We start from the raw sequence: 23,915 nt of genomic DNA, 5'->3' as shown, positions 1-23,915 counted from the left end.
AACCATTGAAACCATTTTGTTTTGATCCAAAAGCAGGACACTCAGTGGAGTTTTTCCATTGCTTCCCCACGATGATTTCAGAAAACAACAGTAGGGATAATGGGGTCTTCTCTTTGCGGAGACCTCTGTCACATGAAGGCTTCCACTGTATCATCCATATCCTGGCAGCAGGGTCACACTACTACGTATGACTTTCCTGAAGAGTGGTTACAGCTTTATGAACGGTAAGTGGGTCTTAGTCTTAGGAAATCCCCCACAGCTGGGAAGACTGTTATCAAGCTCTTTTCAACCTAAATCAAGAGCAGCTAGGACTCATCTCTATCTTTGTCCTGTTGGTTGCAATGTAAGCAAAATCATGTTGCAGCAGGGAGTCAGTGGTTAGCTTACCTAGACTGAATAACTCAGTCTGACACACTAAGGTCCACAACACCTCGTCATCCAACAGGTAACTACCAAAGCCACATACAACTCCCCTGGCCTCCGACCATGTCTTTTTTTTCCAGTATTTTTATTTCATTATCAAGGAAGGTACTCATTTTAACAGTTTCATTTTCAGACACACTATCGATGGTTTTGTGATACTGAAAACAGGTCTTACTTGGGACTTGTAAATGAGCAGACCAGGAAGAGTTTCCTGTATGGGGACCTTTAATTCCCCTCAGCCATTGTCTGCAACCCCTGGGACACAATGAGAGTTGACAGATCGTTTGGGAATGTAAAGTTAGCTGGCCAGAGCTAAGGTTTAGTTTTCCTATACTTTTCCTAGGGCCCACCTCTTGCATTTCCACCCTCATCCATTGCACCAGTTTATTCTTGTTAACAGGGAGAGTGTCGACATCCCATGTACCCCTCTATGCAACCTGAGGGAGGTCAACAGCTCAGTCATTCCATCATCCCCTCAGGGAGCTGGCACCATCCTGAGATGGCTGGACTGGCAGACCCTGCTTGCTGTGCCAAACTGTCGAGCAAGTTAACACCTGTTGCCTACCGTGAGGAGCAGCAGTTTAAGTATGTCATCCCACTGCATGGTTTGCAGATGACAGGGTCACCAGGAAAGACACAATTCACAGAGGTACTGGATAAAACAACACTTTATTCACATAGAGAAGAGACAGAGGAAGATTCGCTTCGATTTGCATATGGTCACTGCAAGGCAGTAGGGTCTTGCCATGCAGCTGACACAGCATAATGGTCTGCATGCATCCCACTTGGGCTGTGGTAAAAGGAACCCCTTCCTTCTCAACTAAGAATATATAATAGTACTGGAATTGCCCAGGTGCTGTATGCTGCACATACTTTAAGCAGAACAATGAAGTACACATCAAGCCTGGAACAGGGAAAGATACTACCAAATAAGGTGAGGTATCTAGCTCAGGATGTAAGGGCTCCTTATCTCCATGAAAAAAAAATGTTCCAGGCCCATGTCACAAAGTAAACTCTTATGCAGCTATGCAGGGTGGACAGGCTGCACATGATGGCCTTTCCCAATACCTGCTTTCTCTTTTAACAGATGAAATAGATGAAGTATCCCTATTTCAATCAAAGATCTCCATTTGTATCCTGGAAAGGATCTTCTCTTATCTTCTCAAGGGTTTGGCTCCTATAACTTTTGCCTCTTTGCCCTGCATCATAAATCTTCTCCCTCTATTAAAGAATTCCCATGAATATATAAATATACTCTAGTATTTCCTATTTACAAAGGAGTCCCTTGTCTTTACATCCCTCTACCTACTGACCCATTTGTGCCTTCTCAACTCCATCTCTTCAAGTAGACTTCCACCAGCATGATTCCACTGAAACTTGTTTACAAGATCACCAGTAATCTTCATGTTGCCAAATCCAATGGTCATTTCTGTTCTTACTTGATCTTTCAGAAACATTGAACCCAATTCACCTATCTCTTCCTAAATTTTTTCTTCATTTCTGAGGTATCACATTCTCAGTTTCCCAAGGGGTCTCCTTTGCTGGCTCTTCCTTTCCTACTAGAACTCTGCAGTGTTCCAGGGTCCCATCCTGGGCGTTTTCCTCTTCTCTATTTATACTCTTTCCTTGATGATCTCACTTATGTCATGCTTTAAATTCCTTATTCATGCCAATGACACTCAAGCCCTGACCTCTCCTCTGAACTTCAGACTCAAGAATCAAACTGCCTCCTTAATATTTCCACATACACAAGATATTTTTTCTAATTTCACTCTTTAACCTATTTCTTGGAGTATTCATAAGATTTTCCATTGGCTATCCTGCCACAGAACCTAGAATTTACTGGCCAGATCAGACATTGGGAAAAATTTAAAAAGAATATTAGACTAAGAGGTAGAATTCCTTTACGTTCGTTTCCTTAGATCCACCTCATCTGTCATAGAATTATTTCTTTTATTAAGACAATTTTTCTGCTTTGGAATAAGGTAATTATGCCTCCAAAACTTAACTTTTTTTTTGAGACAGTCTTGCACTGTCACCCAGGCTGGAGTGCAGTGGCACAATCTCAGCTCACTGCAACCTCTGCCTCCTGGGTTCAAGTGATTCTCCTGCCTCAGCCTCCAGGGTAGCTGTGGTGCCCGCCACCACACCCAGCTAATTTTTTGTATTTTTAGTAGAGACGGGGTATCACTATGTTGGCCAGGCTGGCCTCAAACTCCTGACCTCATGATTCACCCACCTCGACCTCCAAAAGTGCTGGGATTACAGATGTGAGCCACCACACCCAGCCTTAACTTCTTATATATGTTTCTCCCACGATTTCACCAAAATCTTTGTGTACTTTTTCCTTATACATTAATTTTGTAACCAGATCCTTATGTCGACTCTTTTTAAGGTTGTATACTATAAGCTAGCTGTACACACTATAGTATTAATTCTAATTCTAGGCCACCACTATTGGCTCTTTTTTCTTTTCTCTCCACACTCATTTGTTCACATGGCTTCGATCATCCCTTCTACATTATTGTTTGTCAAATGGTCCTCTAGTGCTGATTTTTCTCTGGCTTTGGGTCCACATTTCTGATGGACAACAGGACAACTGTAACCAACCAAAGGTTCCACCCAAAATTTAACACAACCAAAATGGAATTATCTTCTTTTCTTTGTTCCCAAAGCAGTAACTAGCTGTCATTCTCTAGGCTGACTGGGCTCCACTCCACTTCCTCTCTTCTCCCACAGCTCATCATCACATCCTTCATTTCTTTCTTTGGCACAGCTACATAATGCCCTGGTGACATGATTATGCATTTAAGGTCAGAAAGACTTGGGAACATTAGTTAACTGAGATCTCCCTGCCTCATTTTGCTCATTGCTAACATAAAGTTAAAAATACACACCAGAACTGTCTTGAAGAGTACATGATCTAATGCATGTAAGAACCTAACAGCATATAACAAGTTCTCACCAAATGTTGTCTTCCCTACCTTCCATTTCCATGGTCAAAATTATAATGGTGTCCCTCACAATATCTCATATCTAAACTCTGTAAAAAATTGAGTGGACACTTTTTACTAAACTATAAATTCCTTCAAGTTTGACTTTTGTTATTCACATTAGAGTTCTCTGAAGTACACTGCATACACCAGGGGCTCAGTGAACATTTCTTTTAAAAAAAATGACTAAAGTGATTATCTTATCAGGAATTTTGTTACAGAATAGGAGAACTTACTTTCAAAAATAATAAAGACTTTAAATATAAAAGACACTTTTAATTTCAGTATTGATCTTTACGAAGTCACCAAATATTTGGTAGTAATCTGTTTGACTGTTTTAGGTGTGAGAGCTCTCACACCTAAAACCAATGGCTTTATCCCTCAGTTTATCTTTGTTTCTTGAAGAAACAAATATCTTAAAGGAGTTGTGTACTGACTTTACAGTGATTGTACACATTTACAGGAGGGCACTGTTGTCCAATTATCAGGCTCTGAACTAATTTCATTTTTACATTGCCTTTGTTACAATTATTAGTTTTTGAGTCAAAAGTAATACAGGGCCCGGCACGGTGGCCCACATCTGTAACCTCAACACTTTGGGAGGTCCAGGTGGAAGGATTACTTGAGGCCAGGAGTTTAAGAACAGCCTGGTCAACAGCAAGACCCTGTGTCAACCAAAAGAAAAAAATTGGCGGGATGTGGTGGCACACACTTGTAGTCCCAGCTACTCGGGAGGCTGAATCAGAAGGATCACCTGAGCTGAGGAGTTTCAGGCTGCAGTGATCTGTGATCACACTATTATACTCCAGCCTGGGTGACAGAGCAAGACCCTCTCAATAAAAAATAATAACATGGAAGGTTCTTTTTTTAAAAAAAAAGAAAAAAAGACTGGAATAGGCCGGGCACAGTGGCTCATGCCTGTAATCCCAGCACTTTGGGAGCCAAGGCAGGTGGATCACAAGGTCAAGAGATAGAAACCATCCTGGCCAACATGGTGAAACCCCGTGTCTACTAAAACACAAAAATTAGCTGGGTGTGTGTGGTGGCATATGCCTATAGTCCCAGCTACTTGGGAGGCTGAAGCAAGAGTATTGCTTGAACCCGGGAGGCAGAGATTGCAGTGAGCCAAGATTGTGTCACTGTATTCCAGCCTGGCGACAGAGTGAGACTCTCTCAAAATTAAAAAAAAAAAAAAAAAAAAAAAAGACTGGAATATATATCAGATATGTAGTACCTTTTACTTTTACCATAAAACAGTGGTTCTCAAACTTGTATATGAATCACCCTACACTTGTGCTGTCCAATGCAGTGACCAGCCACATAAGGCAACTGAGCACTTGAAAAGTACAGAGCACATATGCATGTAAATGTTCACTGCAGCACTATTCACAATAGCAAAGATATAGAATCAACCTAAACACTCATCAAAGACAGATTGGATAAAGAAAATGTGGTACATACACACCATGAAATACTAAGCGGACATAAAAAGAATGGGATAATGTCTTTTGCAGGAACATGGATGGAGCTGGAGCCATTATCCTTAGCAAACCACTGCAGGAAGAGAAAACCAAATACTGCATGTTCTCACTTATAAATGGGTACTAAATGATGGGAACTCATGAATACAAAGAAAGGAACTATAGACACTGAGGCTTCCTTGAGAGTAGAGGGTTGGAGGACAGAGGAGAGCAGAAAAAAATAACTACTGGGTTCTAGGCTTAATATCTAGGTAACGAAATAATCTGTACAAAAAATCCCTGTGATACAAGTTTACCTATACAAAGCAAACCTGCACATGTATTTGCACACCTAAAAGTTAAAAAATCATGATCAATGTACAGAACAAATTGAGATGTGATGTAAGAAAAAAATACACACCTGATTTCATTTACTGCATACAAAAAACAAATGGAAAAATATTTCAATAATTTCTACAGTGTTCATATGTCAAAATAAAAAACTTTGATTATATTTGGGTTAAATAAAATAGATTAGAACTTCATTTTTTTTTTGAGACAGGGTCTGGCTCTTGTCACCAAGGCTGGAATGCAGTGGTACAATCTCAGCTCACTGTAACCTCTGCCTCCTAGGCTCAAGGCATGCTCTCACCTAAGCCACCACATTCAGCTAATTTTTTGTTTTTTGAGGGTTTTTTTTTTGCATTTTTTATAGAGACAGAGTTTTGCCACGTTGCCTAAGCTGGTCTCGAACTCCTGAGCTCAAGCAATCCACCCATTTCGACTTCCCACAGTGCTGGGAATCACTGTTTGTATGGCTTTTGACCAGGTGGTGTTTATGGTCTTCAACATGGCAGATATCCTACATCTACGAAAAATACAAAAAATTAGCCAGGCATGGTGGCGCCTGCCTATTGTACCACATAGTTGGTGGGCTGAGGCAGGAGGCTCACTTGATCCCAAGAGGTTGCAGTGAGCCAAGATAGAGCCACTGCACTCCAGCCTGGGTGACAAAGTGAGACCTTGTATGAGGGGGAAAAGTCATCTATGTGTACTGATATGGAAAGATGTTTATGATAGCTAAAAGAAGGAAAAACAAGTTGCAGAAGAGCATATAGATTTCATTTGTATGTGAAAAACGAAGTACATATATTTGCATTTGCATAGAAAGTCTCAAAAACTGTTAATATTATTGCTGAAGAGTACAACTAGGGAGATTTCTAGGCATATGGAAAAATACTTTCGCTATGCTTTTTTTTTTTTTTTTTTTAATTGTTTTTAATACAGTAGAGACAGGGTCTTGGGCTCAAGCAATGCTCCCACCTCGGCCTCCCCAAGTGCTGAATTACAGGCATGAACCACCACACCCGGGCCTACTTTGCCTCTTATATCTTTTTGTACTGTATTAGTTTTGTTTTACTATTTACTGTGAGCAATACACAAATTTATATTAAACATTACGAAGTAATATAAAAACTGACATAATGCCCGGCCCAGTGAATACTTCATCATTTAGGTTCCTGTTAGAGACATGGGCTTTTCACTACTACCTTTTAATATGAAGTTTGATCTTCATTCTAATTTTCTAAAAAGCCACCTAATGTATTAGTTAATTCACTCATTCATTTAACCATAACCGACAACCTACCTAATGCTAGGCTCTGTTCTAAGAAAAAATAAACAGCAGAGCACAAAATCAGATGTGTTCCTCCCACACTCTAGCAGAGTCGGACCATAACCAAATGCACAAATAAACAACGTTAATAAGTCCTGCTCTGAAATACAGAAGAACGACCTGAATTTTCAAATACGGAAATGTTCAAACGTCGTTGTGTGCGCGCGCGCGCGCACTGACACACACACGCAAACATGCTTATTAATGAAAGTACTGCTTTTGAATTTTGTAAGTTTGTCTTCTGGATAAAGTATTCAGGGATATTTCTCAAATTAATATTTCTCTCTTTTCAGTATAACTAATTTAGTACAAAAATAGTTAAAATTAGCAAAGCATTTCAGCTGTGTGACCTTACCCAAATTACCTCTCTGCTTTAAGCCTCAGTTTTCTCTTCTGCAAAATGGAGCACTGAATCTCACGTTCGGTGTTTGAGCGAGACTTGTATGGTTAGGTTTAGAGTGTAACCGGATGCCTGACAGGAGGAAGCGTGAGGAGGAAAGGGCCCTCACGACGCCTTCATGCCCGCCCTAAGGCCAGGCGGGGCCGCGTGCCCGGGCGGCTCTCACGTGGCGCTTGCCGCTTTTTCACCGGAGCGTTTCTGTCAGCCAACTGACCTCTCCCTGGAGTGCAGCATCCAGGGCTCGCGCGCTCGTCCCGCGGCCTCCGCTGGGGGCCCACTCCAGCCCAGCTCCAGCTAGTCAGCCCGGCTTCTCGAGTCGGTTCTACGCTGAGGCCGCCCTGCGCTGCAAAACTTGTGTCCACTCTCGGACCCAATCTGTCCTGTGCGGACTTGGCTCGGGGCGGGTGGTAGCGTCGTTTCCAACTGCGGCTGTTTGAATTCTGGCGCCACTCCCGCGCCACGTAGGGTCTGGTGGCCGCCAGATTCTCCAACGTCGCTTCGCAACGCGCCTGCAGGCCAGCGCTGGGAAAAGGACGGGCGCGCGGCCGGACTGCGGCGCGCGCCACACCGCAGAACCTGCATCGGAAGAAAGGAGCCGCCGCGCGCGCTCCCGCTAATTCGCGGCCACGCCCCCTATTACTTCCATGTCCAATAGGTGCAAGAGGGCGGGGCGGCCTCGTTCTGACTCTGGGAGGCTATATAGGGAGCTGCTGGCTAAGCGCTTCGGTCTTTTACGTCGGCCTTCTGGTTCGTTTGGCTGTTTGCTTGTTATGTGGGTGGTTGTGGGCGAGTACGCGAGCAAAAGATGGTGGCGCAGGCAGAGATAGGTGCCTTAGTACTGTGAAGCCATCTTAGAGATAAGCTTAGAGAGCTGAGGGTTGAAAGCTTGCACGTGGGAAAACGCGCGGCCGGATTGCCACCTGTACTGAGGTTGAGTCCTGGCGGCCGCAGGCTCCGAGTTTTGGCGTGAAGAGGCAGCCGATCAGCGACGGGCGCCGCGCGCTTGCAGGCCTCCAGCACGAGCCTGAACGGCGGCGGAAAAACCACAGTTACGGGATTGGGGTAGAGGGTTAGTTTTAAGAGCCAGGGGCCTTTAAAATGGCGAAGACCTTCCGTCGGCGTTATTTTAAAATGGGTAGTCTCGACCCTGTGCTGAGATTGAGCTGTTTGAAGGCGGCATTGTGTGCAATTTGGATTAACGAAAGGTAGGGGTTTCATGTGGAAAAACGCCTTGGAGTGTGACATTTCTGCGAGAATGCTTATACATCGATACCTCGCAGAAACAATGGCGCTGTCTTTCAGTGACACAGCGGAACCTCTCGGTGAAGATGCAAAGGTAAGAGCTGTTAAACTTAATTTACAAACTAAAGGAGTAAACCTGTGGATTTACAGGAATAGCAACTGTTGCATCCTCTGAAATTTTATTTTTGTTAGGTACGTGAAAAAATTCCAACAGATCTGGGAGAATATTTAATGGAAAATCGCTTGGTTAAAACCTAACACTCTTAACAGGTATGTGTTCTTTTAGTACTTTATGATCGTAGCGTTTAATCTACACTTAGACTAAATTAATTTTTTTGTCATTGAAGTGTTTTGGGTGCTGACAAGTAGCTAATGAAGATATGAATGTCAGATGTCACTGACTAGCAGCTTCATTTTGAAGTAAGTTATATGGCTTAAAAGTTCTGTATTATTTGTACTATAATACTTGGCTTTTAGATTTACCTTGGTTTATGGTCAGTGTCACAGAAGTGCGGTTTAATGTATTATGCGTACATGTGTAAGGCATGATTGGTCTAATTGATGATGAAACCTATCCCGAAGCTGATGACCTGAAGAAAAATATGTACGGATTCGGCTTCTGAGATTTAAGACCAATATTCAGAGGTGGAGTAAATTTTGTTGCCATGATTTTGTAACAGCTCTGTTCACAACAGCTCAAAATCTTGGGGGTTTGTTTTTTCTGCCAACAGTGAGGGTCGCTGTCTGCCCATTGATAGAGCCCAGAAGTTCCAAAGTTGCAACGATTTCTGTAAGTGGAGTTTTTCTGTTTTTTTGCTTAGCAATTAGTGAATATTGTGGCCTTGGTCTTATCTGTGATGATCTTATCCCGAACCTGAACTTCTGTTGAAAAAAAAACTACGGATCTGGCTTCTGAGATGGACCATTATAAGGACAATACTTTTTTCAAAATGCTTTTACGTAAGCTGTTATAATGTTGATAGTCTTGTAAGAATCTCATGTTTTTCCTTTTCTAGGGCTAGTACCACGAGGTTTGCTTGACTGTGGTATGAAAAGCTGATAAGAAAACCATCCAGAAAGAAGCTCTTCATTTTACAAACATGAAAATAAAAATGTAATTTTGGATTATGTTGTTTTTGTATTATTTTTAAATAGGTCCTGAAATAACATGGCAGACGTTAGATGGAAAATCCACTAACCAGCCTTATAATTCTGAATAAATGTTTCGGCTTTATGCAAGGTACAATGTAAGGGTTTTGGGATCAGTGTAAGAGTAGAGAGGTAGGAATTACTGGTGGGAAGTATGTCAGGCATTAAAAGAAGTGTTACTGAGCAAATCATGAAATATTTAGTTTTGATGTAATTAATAGATTTGAAAGCCTGGATGCTTAAGTTGAGAAATTGGGGGGATGAGATATAGAAAATAAGAGCCCAATACAATAATGATAGCAGTTTATCAACTAAGTGTGGTCATGAGGGAAAGTAACTGATAAAACAATCTGGTAAAGACATTCAGGCTTGCTAAAATTAAAATCTACGAAGAAAGATCATTTGGCAGGATGGGTTACATAATGCTGAGTATCTGATACTACCAAATAAATTGAGGGAAGCCTTGGCATGTAACGTTTGTTGACAAAATGCATCTTCATTGTCGGGCGTGGTGGCTCACGCCTGTAATCAGCACTTTGGGCGGCTGAGGTGGGCAGATCAGCTGAAGGAGACCAGCCTGACCAAAACATGGAGAAATCCTATCTCTACTAAAATACAAAATTAGCCCGGTGTAGTGACATATGCCTGTAATCCCAGCTACTCAGGAGGTAGAGGTTGCAGTTAGCCAAAGTCACACCATTGCGCTCCAGCCTGGGCAGCAAAGTGAGACTCCCATCTCAAAAAGAAAATGCACCTTCACACTGAAGGTAGTGTGTTTAAGATGGCAGTTAAAGCAGTGTTTGCATTTGCACCCTTGCTCTGATGCCCTTACCTGCTGTGCTTAAAACTCTATTATAATCATTGTCATTGTCTTTCTCCCTCTCCTAGAACTTCTGTTTAAAATTTTTAAATCTGTTTTTCATTAGTTCAAAAGTGCCTAGAACAGGGCCAGACACATCAGTAAGTGGTAAAAGACTATTGAGATCCCATAGAGTTTTCAGGGAAGATTTCCTTACCCTTTTCTCAAAGCTGGCAAACAAGACAAAGTTGTGAAACAGACCATTTGCTTTGGAGCCCTCTGACCTCTTCCTGTAGCTCCTACCTCCTTTGCCTTCCAACAGATCTTTTAATATGTCACATTTTCTTAGTTGATACCAAAATTAGTATTCCACATTGACTTTATATTCACTGAGCTGTGCTAGGCTCTGCCAAAAAGGCCTGAAATAAAAGAACCATGGCACAAGATGTCTAGGAAAAGTCAAGCTATAAAGAATTCTTGAAAATAGAACAAGTGGATTTGAGTCTTAAACCAGCACAGATTTTGGGAAAATAGGCCTAAGAAATACTGAACAAAGACAGTATGGTCCAGAGCCTGAGAGAAATACTGAGGATTTGGGTACCAAAAGGGTGAATAGATGTGGGACAGAAAACTAAAATGTTAATACCCTTAAGCTATTATTAGTCTCTAATAGCCTCCCTAAAAACTCAGGCAATATCGGCTAAGATCAGGGACTTTTAGTTGTGTAAGTTAACTCTCGAGAGTATATCTGCTGCTTGGGACCAAGTACAATGGCTCATGCTTGTAATCCCAGCACTTTGGGAGGATTGCTTGAACCTAGGAAGAGACCAGCCTGGAAAAGCAAGACGTCATCTCCACAAATAAAATTAGCCGGATGTGGTGACATGCACTTGTTCAGCTACTTGGGAGGCTGAGATGCGAGGATCACTTGAACCTAGAGGTTGAGCCTGCAATCAGCCATGACTGCACCTCTACGCTCTAGCCTGAGCAGCAGACAAAGGCCCTGACTCAAAAAAAAAGGACCTAAACAGTTTGACTATACTTACTAGACTGGGATATGTGTGCTTTGATTAGTTTCAGAAGTTAAAAGATAATTTACATGTGTCTGACTTTAGCCAACAGGAATTTATCATCTGCCTTATACCAGGCTTCCAGGTAATCTTAAAATATAGTAAGCTCAAACCTACCATTTGGTGCTTTCTAAAATTAGTTCTATTGCCAGAAACCCAATATCCACTCTTGGCTCGCCATTGAACTGTGTCCTGTGAACTGAGGAACACGTCAGCACTCAGGCCACTGTCCATGAAAGAGCTTTTAGCCGTTTTCATGATTTTTTTTATCAGTTCCCCAGTTGGGATTAGAGCCTTTGTTTGAATCTCAGCATGCTAGAATAACCTGCTTATCTTTTGCTAGTCCTTCCCTGGGAGTGGGCCCCTCATTCCCATCTTCCCAAAAACTTGGTTCTGGATCCAAACAACATAGTACTTATAAGTATATATTAGTATATATGACCTAGCTGTCTGACTGAATGTTGCCACTGCCCTGGTCTTACTCCCTCCACCCTGTATGTACACAGAGACCATGTTGGGGCAGAAGAGGATACCTTTTCAGTATGAGAACCAGACTCTTACTCTCATGAGTCTTGGTCTTCTCCCTATACTGCTAGTCCACTGCTGAGGTCTCAGCATGCAATGTAGCTGAGTTTATCAGAGTTACAAGGGTTTAGTAACTAGAGAATTGCAAATCAATTACAGTTCAATCTAACCTATTTGAGAACTTCATTGTTCTTGTCAGTTACTTCACTCATTATCGTTCTCTTCAAAAGAGCAATGGAATAATGGAAAAGGCATTTCAGAATATGCAAAAAGTTTATCATTTGAAGATGATATTTACAAATGTGCATCACTTTATTGAGATCAGGAAACTTTCGTCCTTGCCTTCTGTAGTGAATATAGTGATGTACAAAAATGTGTACATTTTAAAAGTATACAATTTGATGAGTTTTTTTTCATAGGTACACACTCATAAAAGCATTAACCTAATCAAGAGAATGACTATATCCATCACTGCCAAAAATGTTCTCTTGTAGGCTTAATTTTGAACTTGTTTAAGATGGCACATGATACTCAAATTGGGATCTTTGAGTAGGCAGTTAGATATAGAAGTCCACAGTTCAGAGGAGAGGTCTGAGCTAAAGAAATAAAATTAGGAGTTATCAACATATGTAAGGCATATTTAAAGCCATAGATGAGATGAGATCACCAATAGAGAAGAAAGTCCAAGAGTTGAACCCTGTGGCCTTTCAGGATTAGGACATTTCAGGTTTATTCAAATCCTAGAGAATAATTTGTGCTAAGTGACTAAAATCAGCCCACAGAAATCTGTTGTCAAATTCAACAAAGTAGAAACTAACAATGCCTGGAATTGAAATGAGCCGAGAAAAAGAAGGATGAGAACCAAGCAAATAGTTGCTTGGGACTGGAAAATGCCTTGGATTTAATGTAGTCCATTGGTCAACATGAAAATTGAAGAAGTTAGTGTCTGATGATGACTGCAAAGTAACAGACAAGTGATCTTCAGGAGAGAATAAGATGAGGAATTTAGGAAATATGATAGGGCTTTTTCATCAGACACTGCGGAGTTGGAGGAAAATGGAGCCGACCATGGACAGGTTATAAATTTGTCTAGCATTGATAAAGTTATCAGCTGAGGCTGAAAACCACCAATTTTAACAAAGATAATGAATATATTTCTTCAGTACTCTGTAGTGCTTATCTCCCTGGGAGCAGAAAGCAGATAGATTGGATTAATCCAAAATCAGGGATAAATTGACCAAGAGGAGCAGAGCAATAATGGGCCAAGAGTATTGAGGATGCAGGTAAAAGTGCTAAAATTACTGTATTGACCTTGTAATCCCAAGCTGATCAGGGAAGGAAAAAAAAAAAAAAAAAAAGGAAAGGGCTGGAAAATTGTCACAGGTAATGACAGAGGATCAGATGTGCCATAGAAAGGTGTTGTTGAAAACAAGGTAGAATAAGGCCCTCTCCATTTAATACTACAGACTGAGCCATATATCATGTTGTGATTATTTGTTTCTCCCTCTCTGGACCTGGAGTGTCAGTTCTTCTAAAGCAGAGTCTTCCCTTTAATCTCTGTTTAAACTTGGTGTCTAGGATAATGTAACGGCATCCATAAAATGTCTAATAGAATGGAATTCAACGTGTATTTTAGTGTGGAACTGGTGGTGTGATTTAAATTCTCCGAAAGAGATAGAAGTGAGAAGAGTTGGAAGCTGTTGTGGCCTTCCAACTTCATATTTTGAATACCACAAAAAGAAGTATAATGTAAACCCAGAATCACTATCAGTGACGAGATTCAAAAGAATTGAGATGTACCCCAAAGAGCATACCTTACTAGTGTCCTAGAGAAGTTTAATATGTTTAATTAATACCTATGGTTTTTTTGTTGTTGTTTGTTTGTTTTTTAAAGACAGGGTTTCACCATGTTGGTTGGGCTGGTCTTGAACTCCCAACCTCAGGTGATCTGCCCGACTTGGTTTCCAAAGTACTTGGATTACAGGTGTGAGCCACCATGCCTGGCAATACCTATGTTCTTATTGATGCAGTTAAAGTGACCAACTATTAGCAACAAACCCCAAACTGTCCTTTGTACAAAAATAGTTGATTAGGCCAGGTGCCGTGGCTTACGCCTGTAATCCCAGTACTTTCAGAGGCCAAAGTGGGAAGATCACTTGAGGCCAAGAATTTGAGACCCACTGGGCAGCATAGCAAGACTGTCCTTACAAAGTGTTAAAAAATTAGCTGGGCTACTTGGAGGATCTGGCTACATGGCAGGCTGAGATGAGAGAATCGCTTAAGCCCAGGAGTTCAAGACGGCAGTGACCTATGATTGTGCCACTGCACTCTAGCTGGGCAAGAGTGAGACACTTTCTCAAAAAAAAAAAAAGTTGAAGTTATTTGCACTGTGTCTATATTACTGCTCATATGCATATTTTTAATAACTGGAGGCCATTCCATCAATAAAAACACGTTGAGTGCATTAAAAATATGGATATGAGCAGTCATAAAAATATAGGCCAAATAACCTTATCATTATTATTATTATTATTATTTTAGAGACAAGGTCTTATACTGTCACCCAGGCTGGAATACAGTGGCCTGATGATAGCTCACTGTCACCTTGAACTCTTGGGCTCAAGGGGTCCTCCCACTCAGGCTCCCAAATAGCCAGGAGATCCTCCAGCATATGCCCCCAAGCTCAGCTGATTTGTATTACTTTTTATAGGGACAGGGTGTCACTACGTTGCCAAGGCTGCTCTCAAACTCCTGACCACAAATGATCCTTCCACCTTGGCCTGCTAAAGTGCTGAGATTAAAAGTGTGAGTCTCCTCACCAAGCTGCTATTTTTTTTTTAAAGCAATGAGATGAGAGCTCATTCTGTCACCCAAGCTGGTCTTGAACTCCTGGCCTCAAGTGGTCCTCCTACCTCAGCCTCCTGAGTAGCTAGTATTATTGATGTGAGTGGCCACACTTATACCAAATAATTTTAATCAACTACTTTTTATACAAAAGTATAGTTAGTCTGGGGCCAGCCACAGTAGCTCACGCCGGTAATTCCAGCACTTTAGGAGGCCAAGGCAGGCAGTTCACTTGAGGTCAGGAGTTTGAGATCAGCCTGGCCAACATGGTAAAACCCCATCTCTACTAAAAATGCAAAAATTAGCCAGGCATGGTGGCTCATGCTACTTGGAAGGGTAAGGCAGAAGAATTGCTCATACCCAGGGCACCGAGTTTGCTGTGAGCCAAGATCACCCTACTGCACTCCATCTAGCCTAGGCTACAGAGTGAGACTTTGTCTCAAAATAAAAAATTAAAATAGGCCAGGTGTGGTGGCTCACGCCTGAAATCCAAGCACTTTGGAGGCCAAGGCGGGTGGATCACCTGAGGTCAGGAGTTCAAGACCGGCCTGACCAACATGGCGAAATGCCGTCTTAAAATAAATAAATAAATAAACAAAAATTTTAAAACTAACAAAAGTACAGTTTGGGAATTGTTGCTAATAATTGATTAGTTTAATTGCTTCAATGAAAACAAGCATTAAACTACTCTGGAGCAATAGTAAGGTGTACTCTTTGGGATACATCTTAATTATTGACTAGCCCTTAAATAGAGAAAAAAGTGGCCAGGCATGGCGGCACGCGCCTGTAATCCCAGCACTTTCGGTGGCTGAGTCAGGCAAATCACCTGAGGTCAGGAGTTCAAGACCAGCTTCACCAACATGGAGAAATCCCGTCTTTACTAAATATATAAAAATTAGCTGTGCCTGGTGACAGTCACCTGTAATCCCAGCTACTCAGGAGGCTAAGGCAGGAGAATCACTTGAACCCTGGAGGCTGAGGTTGCAGTGAGCCAAGATTGCACCACCGAATTCCAGCCTGGACAGCAGAGAGAGACTCTGTCTCAAAAACAAAAAAGGAAAAGAAAAAAGAATATGCAAACATTGCGGCCAGGTATGGTGGCTTGCCTCTAACCCCAACAGTTTGGGAGGCCAAGGCAGGAGGATCACTTGAGCCCAGGACTGTAAGACCAACCTAGGCACAGCAAGACCCTGTCTGAGAGGCAGAGAGAGAGAGAGAGAGAGAGATACACATTGTTGAGAGTTTGGTCACATGCCCAGAGATATCAGGATAGTTTTGAAGTTCATGGACTTGTCCCCACATATTGATATAGCTCACTTTCTTGAAGGATATTGTTTGCTTTCAATTCAATCTGTTCCTGAGGAGATTGAACCATATTGGTAGACTTAAGTGTGTGATGATTCAGAAATATTCTAAGGTTTGCATTCATTTGTTCTTTAAACAAATATCCTGAATGCCTACCATGTACACATACTATCCTAGGCACTAGAGATACAGTAGTAAACCAAACAAAAATCTCTGCCCTTGTGGAGCTTACATTTTGGGAAGAGGAGAAGGACATTATATAATAAATAAATTATCAAGTATGTTAGAAAGTGAGAAGTGACAGAGAAGAAATAGGATATGAGACATTGGGAGTAGGTTTGGGTAGCTGATAAATATTGCAGTTTCAAATGGGGATTCTCTCATCTGAGAGGCAATTAAAATAAATGGGGTTGACAGAATAGGCTTCAATGAAAAGGTGACATTAATTAAGCAGAGATTTAGATATCTAAATCTCTCACTGTTTCTTAGGTGAGAGACTGAGCTATGCATTTATCTGGGAAAAGGTCATTTCCATAGCAGTGGCCTAGAGGAAAGAGCATGCATAGTTAGAAAGGAAGCAAGGCATGCAGCTTATGTAGGCCTTAATGGGTCTTTTTTTTTTTTTTTTTTTTGAGACGGAGTCTCACTCTGTTGCCAGGCTGGAGTGCAGTGGCACTATCCTGGTTCACTGCAACCTCCACCTTGTGGGTACAAGCAATTCTCCTGCCTCAGCTCCCTGAGTAGCTGGGACTACAGGCATGTGCCACCACACCCAGCTAATTTTTAGTAGAGACAGGGTTTCACTGTGTTGCCCAGGATGGTTTTGATCTCTTGGCCTTGTGATCTGCCCACCTTGGCCTTACAAAGTGCTGTGATTATTGGGTCATTGAAAGGATTTCACTCTTAGTCAAATGAGAACCACTGTGAAAGAAAACTCAGAAACTCCAAGTATGATTCATATGCATCAAAATCTATGAACCCTACCCCTAGGGCCCAGATTATGTCCTCTAAATACTACTTACCACTAAAAGGAAACAGATTTGGGACAAGAAATGTACAAGATGAGCTTGTTGCACCTTGCTATAGTAGGTAGCAAGACTGCTAGAGTTATGTTAAAAGAACTCAGGAGTCAACTTGGAGAGTCTCTCACTTTCGAAAGATGGAAAATTTGTCTATTATTTAACTATAATAGAGAAAAAGACAGAAAATATCTTCAAATCTATGAATTTAGAATGATACTTTTAAAAACTGAATTCGGGCCAGGCGCGGTGGCTCACGCCTATAATCCCAGTACTTTGGGAGGCCGAGGCTGGTGGATCACGAGGTCAAGAGATCGAGACCATCCTGGTCAACAAGGTGAAACCCCGTCTCTACTAAAAATACAAAAATTAGCTGGGCATGGTGTGCATGCCTGTAGTCCCAGCTACTCGGGAGGCTGAGGCAGGAGAATTGCTTGAACCCAGGAGGAGGAGGTTGCGATGAGCAGAGATCGTGCCATTGCACTCCAGTCTGGGTAACAACAGCGAAACTCTGTCTCAAAAAAAAAAAAACTGAATTAGAAAAACATTCTAACAAATTAGTTAATATAGGCAATAAACATCAATGACTGCTAACATCCAAAAAAGAGAGGTGATAGATATTATATGTCCCTGAAGAAAGAATTTGCCACTGCCTATTTCAGACTCTTGTATGAAGACAACAAGAATGAATATGAATTTGATAAAGCCTCTGGATATAATTACCAATTTACAGATGACAGAGAAATATGTTAAACTACATTACAGAGATCCAATCAACAAAATCCAGGCTATGAAAAACTCTACAAATGATTTTTTTTTTTGAGATGTACGCTTGCTCTGTTGCCCAGGCTGGAATGCAGTGGCATGATCTCAGCTCACTGCAACCTCTACCTCCGAGGTTCAAGCAATTCTCCTGTCTCAGCCTCCTGAGTAGCTGGGATTACAGGCACCTGCTACCACAGCTGGCTAATTTTTGTATTTTTGATAGAGACCGGGTTTCACCATGTTAGCCAGGCTGTTCTCAAACTCCTGACCTCAAGAGATCCACCTGCCTTGACCTTCCAAAGTGCTGAGATTACAGAAGTCAGCCACTTTGCCCAGCCCACAGATGATTTCTCTAACAAATAAATTGCAAGGAAAGAAACCAACCAAACAAGAGATGAATGGGTAACCTATAAATCAAGATCTGAAAAGATATATCAACATTCTCAATGTTTGCATCCCAGTTAGATTCTCATTCAATATTAGGGGAAAATATTATGACATTTATGAGATATATGTTTAAACACAGGGTATTTCATGTATTAAAAAATAATTGGGACTTTGTTAGGTGTGATAATGGCATTTGGCTCTTTGTTGTTAAAGAGTCTGTATCTTTTAGACATACATACTGAATTATTTATGGATGAAATGATGTCTGAGATTTGCTTCAAAATAATGCAGGAAACAAAGGAAGTGGTTGAAGGGTATAAATGAAACAAGATTAGCCTGAAGTTGATAATTGTTAATGTTGGAATGATGGGCTCAGGAGTTTGTTATACTCTTTCACTATTTTTGTACATGTCTGAAATGTATACAATAATTTTTTTAATCTGTGAGTTTTTTATGTTGATTTAACTTCCAACAAAAGATATTGTGTTTCTTCACAATTTGATTTTATATTCTGGCTAGTTCTGTAACAGAACAGTGCAGTTTCCTGCTGCCGCAAACATGGTCCACCTGTCCATATTAGATGTGTAATGTCTTTATGATTCTACAGTGCTCTCATATGTTCTCTTTGTGATTAAATTCAGGGTATTCCACTCAGAGCATATGCTTTAGGGACATTTACATGCATTCAGCAAAATAATGCAGGCCACACACGATGGCTCATGCCTGTAATCCCAACATTCTGTGAGACCAAGGCAGGCAGATCACAGGAGGTCAGGAGTTCGAGACCGGCCTGGTCAACATGGTGAAAATCTGTCTCTACTAAAAATCTAAAAAGACAAAAAACAACCGGGCGTAGTGGCACATGCCTGTAATCCCAGCTATTCAGGAGGCTGAGGCAGGAGTAATCGCTTGTACCTGAGAGGTGGACACTGCAGTGAGCCTCTAGATAGCACCGTTGCACTCCGGGATGGGTGACAAAGTAAGACTTCATCTCAAAAAAAAAAAAAGAGGGCCAGGCACAGTGGCTCATGTCTGTAATCCCAGCACTTTGGGAAGCTGAGGCAGATGGATCACCTAAAGTCAGGAGTTGGAGACCAGCCTGACCAATATGGTGAACCTTCATCTCTACTAAAAATACAAAAATTAGCTGGGTGTGATAGCGCATGCCTGTAGTCCCAGGTACTTGGGAGGCTGAGACAGGAGAATTGCTTGAACCCAGGAGGTGGAGGTTGCAGTGAGCCCAGGTTGTGCCACTACACTCCAGCCTAGGCAACAGAGCAAGACTCCATCTCAAAAAAAAAAAGGAAATGAAAGAAAGAATGCATATAAAATGTTTAATCTAGTGCTTGTCATCATGCATTAGCTATAACTGTTAATAAAGTTGGGTGTTTCTGTGCATATCAGAAAACACAATATTGTAAGCCACTATGTTCAAATAAGTTAAGTCCATCAGATCTCTTTAGTTAAAAAATATGTGATCTGTAGAAACAGCTAAGTAAAATTCCTTAGCAATTTCTCATCACTTAAAAACACAGCATGGGCCAGGCGCAATGGTTCACTCCTGTAATCCAAGCACTTTGGGAGGCCGAGGTGGATGGATCACCTGAGATTGGGAGTTTCAGACCAGCCTGGCCAACATGGTGAAAACCCGTCTCTACTAAAAATGGAAACATTAGCCAGATGTGGTGGTACATGACTGCAATCCCAGCTACTCAAGAGGCTGAGACAGGAGAGTATCTTGAACCCAGGAGGCAGAGGTTGCAATAAGCCAAGATCGTGTCAATGCTCTGCAGCCTGGGTGACAGAGTGAGACTCCATCTCAAAAAAAAAAAAAAAAAACAGCATAGCAAGGAGTGGAGACTTACACCTATAATCTCAGCACTTTGGGAGGCCAAGACACAGGGATGACTTGAGCCCAGGAGTTTGAGACCAGCCTGGGCAACACAGCAAGACCATCTCTTTATAATAAAACTTAAAAATTTGCCAGGCGCGATGGCTCACACCTATAATCCCAGCACTTTGGGAGGCCGAGGCGGGTGGATCACGAGATCAAGAGATCAAGACCATCCTGGTCAACGAGGTGAAACCCCATCTCTACTAAAAATACAAAAATTAGCTGGGCATGCTGGTGCACTCCTGTAGTCCCAGCTACTCAGGAGGTTGAGGCAGAAGAATTGCTTGAACCCAGGAGGCAGAGGTTGCGGTGAGCCGAGATGGTGCCATTGCACTCCAGTCTGGGTAACAACAGCGAAACTCCGTCTCAAAAAAAAAAACTTAAAAATTAGTTGGGTATGGTGGCATATACCTGTAGTCACAGCTACTCCGGAGGCTGAGGTTGGGGGGAATCACTTGAACCCCTGGATTCAAGAGTCAGACCCTGTCTCAAAAACAGATTAGAGATAGACAGATGGATAGATAGATAGAAAGATGATAGTTACAAAAATAGACATAAAGACAGATATCGATCAATCTTGCTAAAAATTACATGCATATCTCTCATCCCTTCCCTTTGGCTCAGGTAGAACAATTTGACCAACCAGGTATATGTGGGGCATCAGCATATTATACCAAACATCTAATATTCTGATTTTCTCTCTGTTATCATCTCTGCTCTATGGTATTACTTCACGATCTCCTAACCCAACAACGTATATATCCCCCATCTTTTTTTTTTTTTTTTTTTTTTAGATGGAGTCTTGATCTGTGGCCAGGCTGGAGCACAGTGGCACAATCTCAGCTCACTGCAACCTCCACCTCCTGAGTTCAAGGGATTCTCCTGCCTCAGCCTCCCAAGTAGCTGGGACTATAGGCACCCACCACCACACCTGGCTAATTTTTGTGTTTTTAGTAGAGATGGAGTTTCACCATGTTGGCCAAGATGGTCTCGGTCTCAACCTTGTGATCCGCCCACCTCAGCCTCCCAAAGTACTGGGATTACAGGCATGAGCCACCGTGCCTGGCCTATCCCCCATCTTTTCATTATGAACATTTCAAACAATTAAAAAATTCTAAGAACAGAATGTTGAGTAACTGAAGCCATAAGTATTTTTCTCCTCCTTTTTCAAATAATGCCTAGTTTCTTAATCCAACTGTTTAAAACTCTGCATACTATATTCTCTGATAGCCATATAATTTTTTAAAAATTCATATTAATGAAATATTTCCACTGTTTTTGCCTTGTACAAAAATGAGAGAACATAATACACTTATATGGCAGCTTAGAAGAGTTCCAATCTGAATTTAGACATTATCTTCTTTGTAATATTTTTCACAGAACAGATGGTTAAACTATTTATTTGTTTGTTTGTTTGAGACAGGGTCTCTCTATATCACCCAGGCTGTAATGCAGTGGTACAATCATAGCTCACTGCAGCTTCAAACTCCTGGGCTCAAGTGATCCTCCCACCTCAGCCTCCCAAGTAGCTGGAACTAGCAGGTGCATGCCCCTACACACAACTGGCTACTTTTTTTTTTTTCTTGTAGAGACAGGGTCTCTCTCTGTTACCCAGGCTAGTCTCAAACTCCTGGGATCAAGTGATGCTCTCAACTCAGCCTCCCAAAGTGCTGGGATTATAGGTGTAAGTCGCTATACTTGGCAAAGTGAAGAACTGAAAGTTGGAGAATTTAATGCCATCAAAGATGGTTCAAGATATATGTGTGTGTGTGCGTGTTTAGTATATATATATGTCTGTGTGTGTGTGTGTGTGTGTGTGAGTATATATATATATATATATATATTTTTTTTTTTTTTTTTTGAGACGGAGTTTCGCTCTTGTTACCCAGGCTGGAGTGCAATGGCGCAATCTCGGCTCACCGCAACCTCCGCCTCCTGGGCTCAGGCAATTCTCCTGCCTCAGCCTCCTGAGTAGCTGGGATTACAGGCATGCGCCACCATGCCCAGCTAATTTTTTGTATTTTTAGTAGAGACGGGGTTTCACCATGTTGACCTGGATGGTCTCAATCTCTTGACCTTGTGATCCACCCGTCTCGGCCTCCCAAAGTGCTGGGATTACAGGCGTGAGCCACCGCGCCCGGCCCGTGTGAGTATATTTTAAGAGACAAGTTCTCACTCTATTTCCCAGGTTGAAGTGCAGTGGCTTGATCACAGCTCACTGTAGCTTCTAACTCCCAGGCTCAAGCAATCCTGCCTCAGGCTCCCAAATAACTGGGACTACAGTAACATGCCACTATGCCTGATTTCAATGTAAAAATAACTTTCCAAAATATACCTTTTATATGTCAACACTTCTTCCATACCTATCTCTTAATAAAAAGCCATCTCTGTCTTAAGATGCATTTACCTGAATATAACATCAAACTCCAAATGGCTTTAACTATACATAAATTTCTTTTCTTTTTTTTTTTTCTTCTTTTTCTGGAGATGGAGTCTTGCTCTCATCACCCAGGCTGGAGTGCAGTGGCGTAATCTGATCTCACCACAACCTCTGCCTCCCATGTTTCCAGGTTTAAGCGATTCTCCTGCCTCAGCCTCCTGATTGGCTGGGATTACAGGTGCCTGTCACCACGCCCGGCTAATTTTTGTACTTTTATACTTTTAATTCTGTACTTTTAGTAGAGACAGGTTTTGCCATGTTGGCCAGGCTGGTCTTGAACTCCTGACCTCAGGTGATCTGCCCACCTTGGCCTCCCAAAGTGCTAGGATTACTGCATGAGCCGCTGCGCCCAGCCAAATTTCTTAGCTCTTATAAAAGGAGGCTCAGAGGTAATGAAAGTAAATTGATTTAATGGCATAGTTATTATACGAGGAACCCAGATTTGTTCCATTTTCCACTCCACCACCCTAGGTCTATAAGTTTTGCCCTCAAGATGGCTTCTCTCATGGTCATAAACTGGCAGCAGCAGTTCCAGACATTGTATCTAGACACAATATTAGCCAGAGGAGAAGAGGGATTATCTTTTTTTTTTTTTTTTTTGAGACGGAGTTTCACTCTTGTTACCCAGGCTGGAGTGCAATGGCGCGATCTCGGCTCACCGCAACCTCCGCCTCCTGGGTTCAGGCAATTCTCCTGCCTCAGCTTCCTGAGTAGCTGGGATTACAGGCACGCGCCACCATGCCCAGCTAATTTTTTGTATTTTTAGTAGAGACAGGGTTTCACCATGTTGACCAGGATGGTCTCGATCTCTTGACCTCGTGATCCACCCGCCTCGGCCTCCCAAAGTGTTGGGATTACAGGTGTGAGCCACCGCGCCTGGCCCGGGATTATCTCTTATTTTATTTCTTCTTGAGAATGAGGAACTCGGTTCCAAAAATTTCTGACAGACCACACTTCTCATCTCATTTACTAGTATTAGATCATGTATCCATTACTAAACTGCTTACTATGAAGGAGAATGGCATCACTATGATTGATGTGGACCAATCATTTCGGGACAGAATGAATGTTGAGGTTTCAATCACAATAGCTAATATGACATTTTACACACTCTTCTACCTGAGTATAAGTGACTAATATTCACATGTCAATGTCCAAACAATTTGGTTTATCAGTTCTTTGACTTCCTCCACTTTCTGCCTCCACTCCAGTCCTTTTTATCTCAGATTCCACTATCCCATAGAGAGCCATGGATAAAATTCAAGAAGTCTATGAACTTGGACAGGGGAAAATATGTATCCTTTTACTTAACACTAACTGAAGTTTAGCATTTCCTCCAATAACAAATGTAGACTGTACACCACAGTAAACTAGCAATATCTATGGGTTTGTCACCAATAGAAAACACAGCTATTTTTTTTCCAAAGAGACATCTGCATCCTTATGTTTATTGCAGCACTATTCACAATAGCTAAGATATGGAATCAACCTAGGTGTCCAACAACAGATAAATAAAGAAAATGTG

The 23,915-nt window shown here is 41.7% G+C and overlaps 1 long non-coding RNA gene and 2 other non-coding genes across 3 annotated transcripts; all 3 read left to right on the top strand.

Moving 5' to 3' along the window:
* The first annotated feature begins 7,676 nt into the window (after positions 1-7,676).
* On the top strand, positions 7,677-9,318 carry LOC108591244 (uncharacterized). The gene is made up of 5 exons (XR_004741920.3): positions 7,677-8,287; positions 8,386-8,463; positions 8,541-8,613; positions 8,925-8,983; positions 9,210-9,318. It is a non-coding gene; the product is annotated as an uncharacterized LOC108591244 (long non-coding RNA).
* On the top strand, positions 8,750-8,819 carry LOC118153359 (small nucleolar RNA SNORD50). The gene has a single exon (XR_004742598.1). It is a non-coding gene; the product is annotated as a small nucleolar RNA SNORD50 (small nucleolar RNA).
* LOC118153358 (small nucleolar RNA SNORD50) lies at positions 9,043-9,112 on the top strand. The gene has a single exon (XR_004742597.1). It is a non-coding gene; the product is annotated as a small nucleolar RNA SNORD50 (small nucleolar RNA).
* Positions 9,319-23,915: the final 14,597 nt, after the last annotated feature.

Source organism: Callithrix jacchus, chromosome 4 (assembly GCF_049354715.1).
Source record: "Callithrix jacchus isolate 240 chromosome 4, calJac240_pri, whole genome shotgun sequence".
Taxonomy (NCBI): Eukaryota; Metazoa; Chordata; class Mammalia; order Primates; family Cebidae; genus Callithrix; species Callithrix jacchus.
Note: the sequence above shows the minus strand (reverse complement) of the source record. Positions and strands in the feature narration are given on the sequence as shown.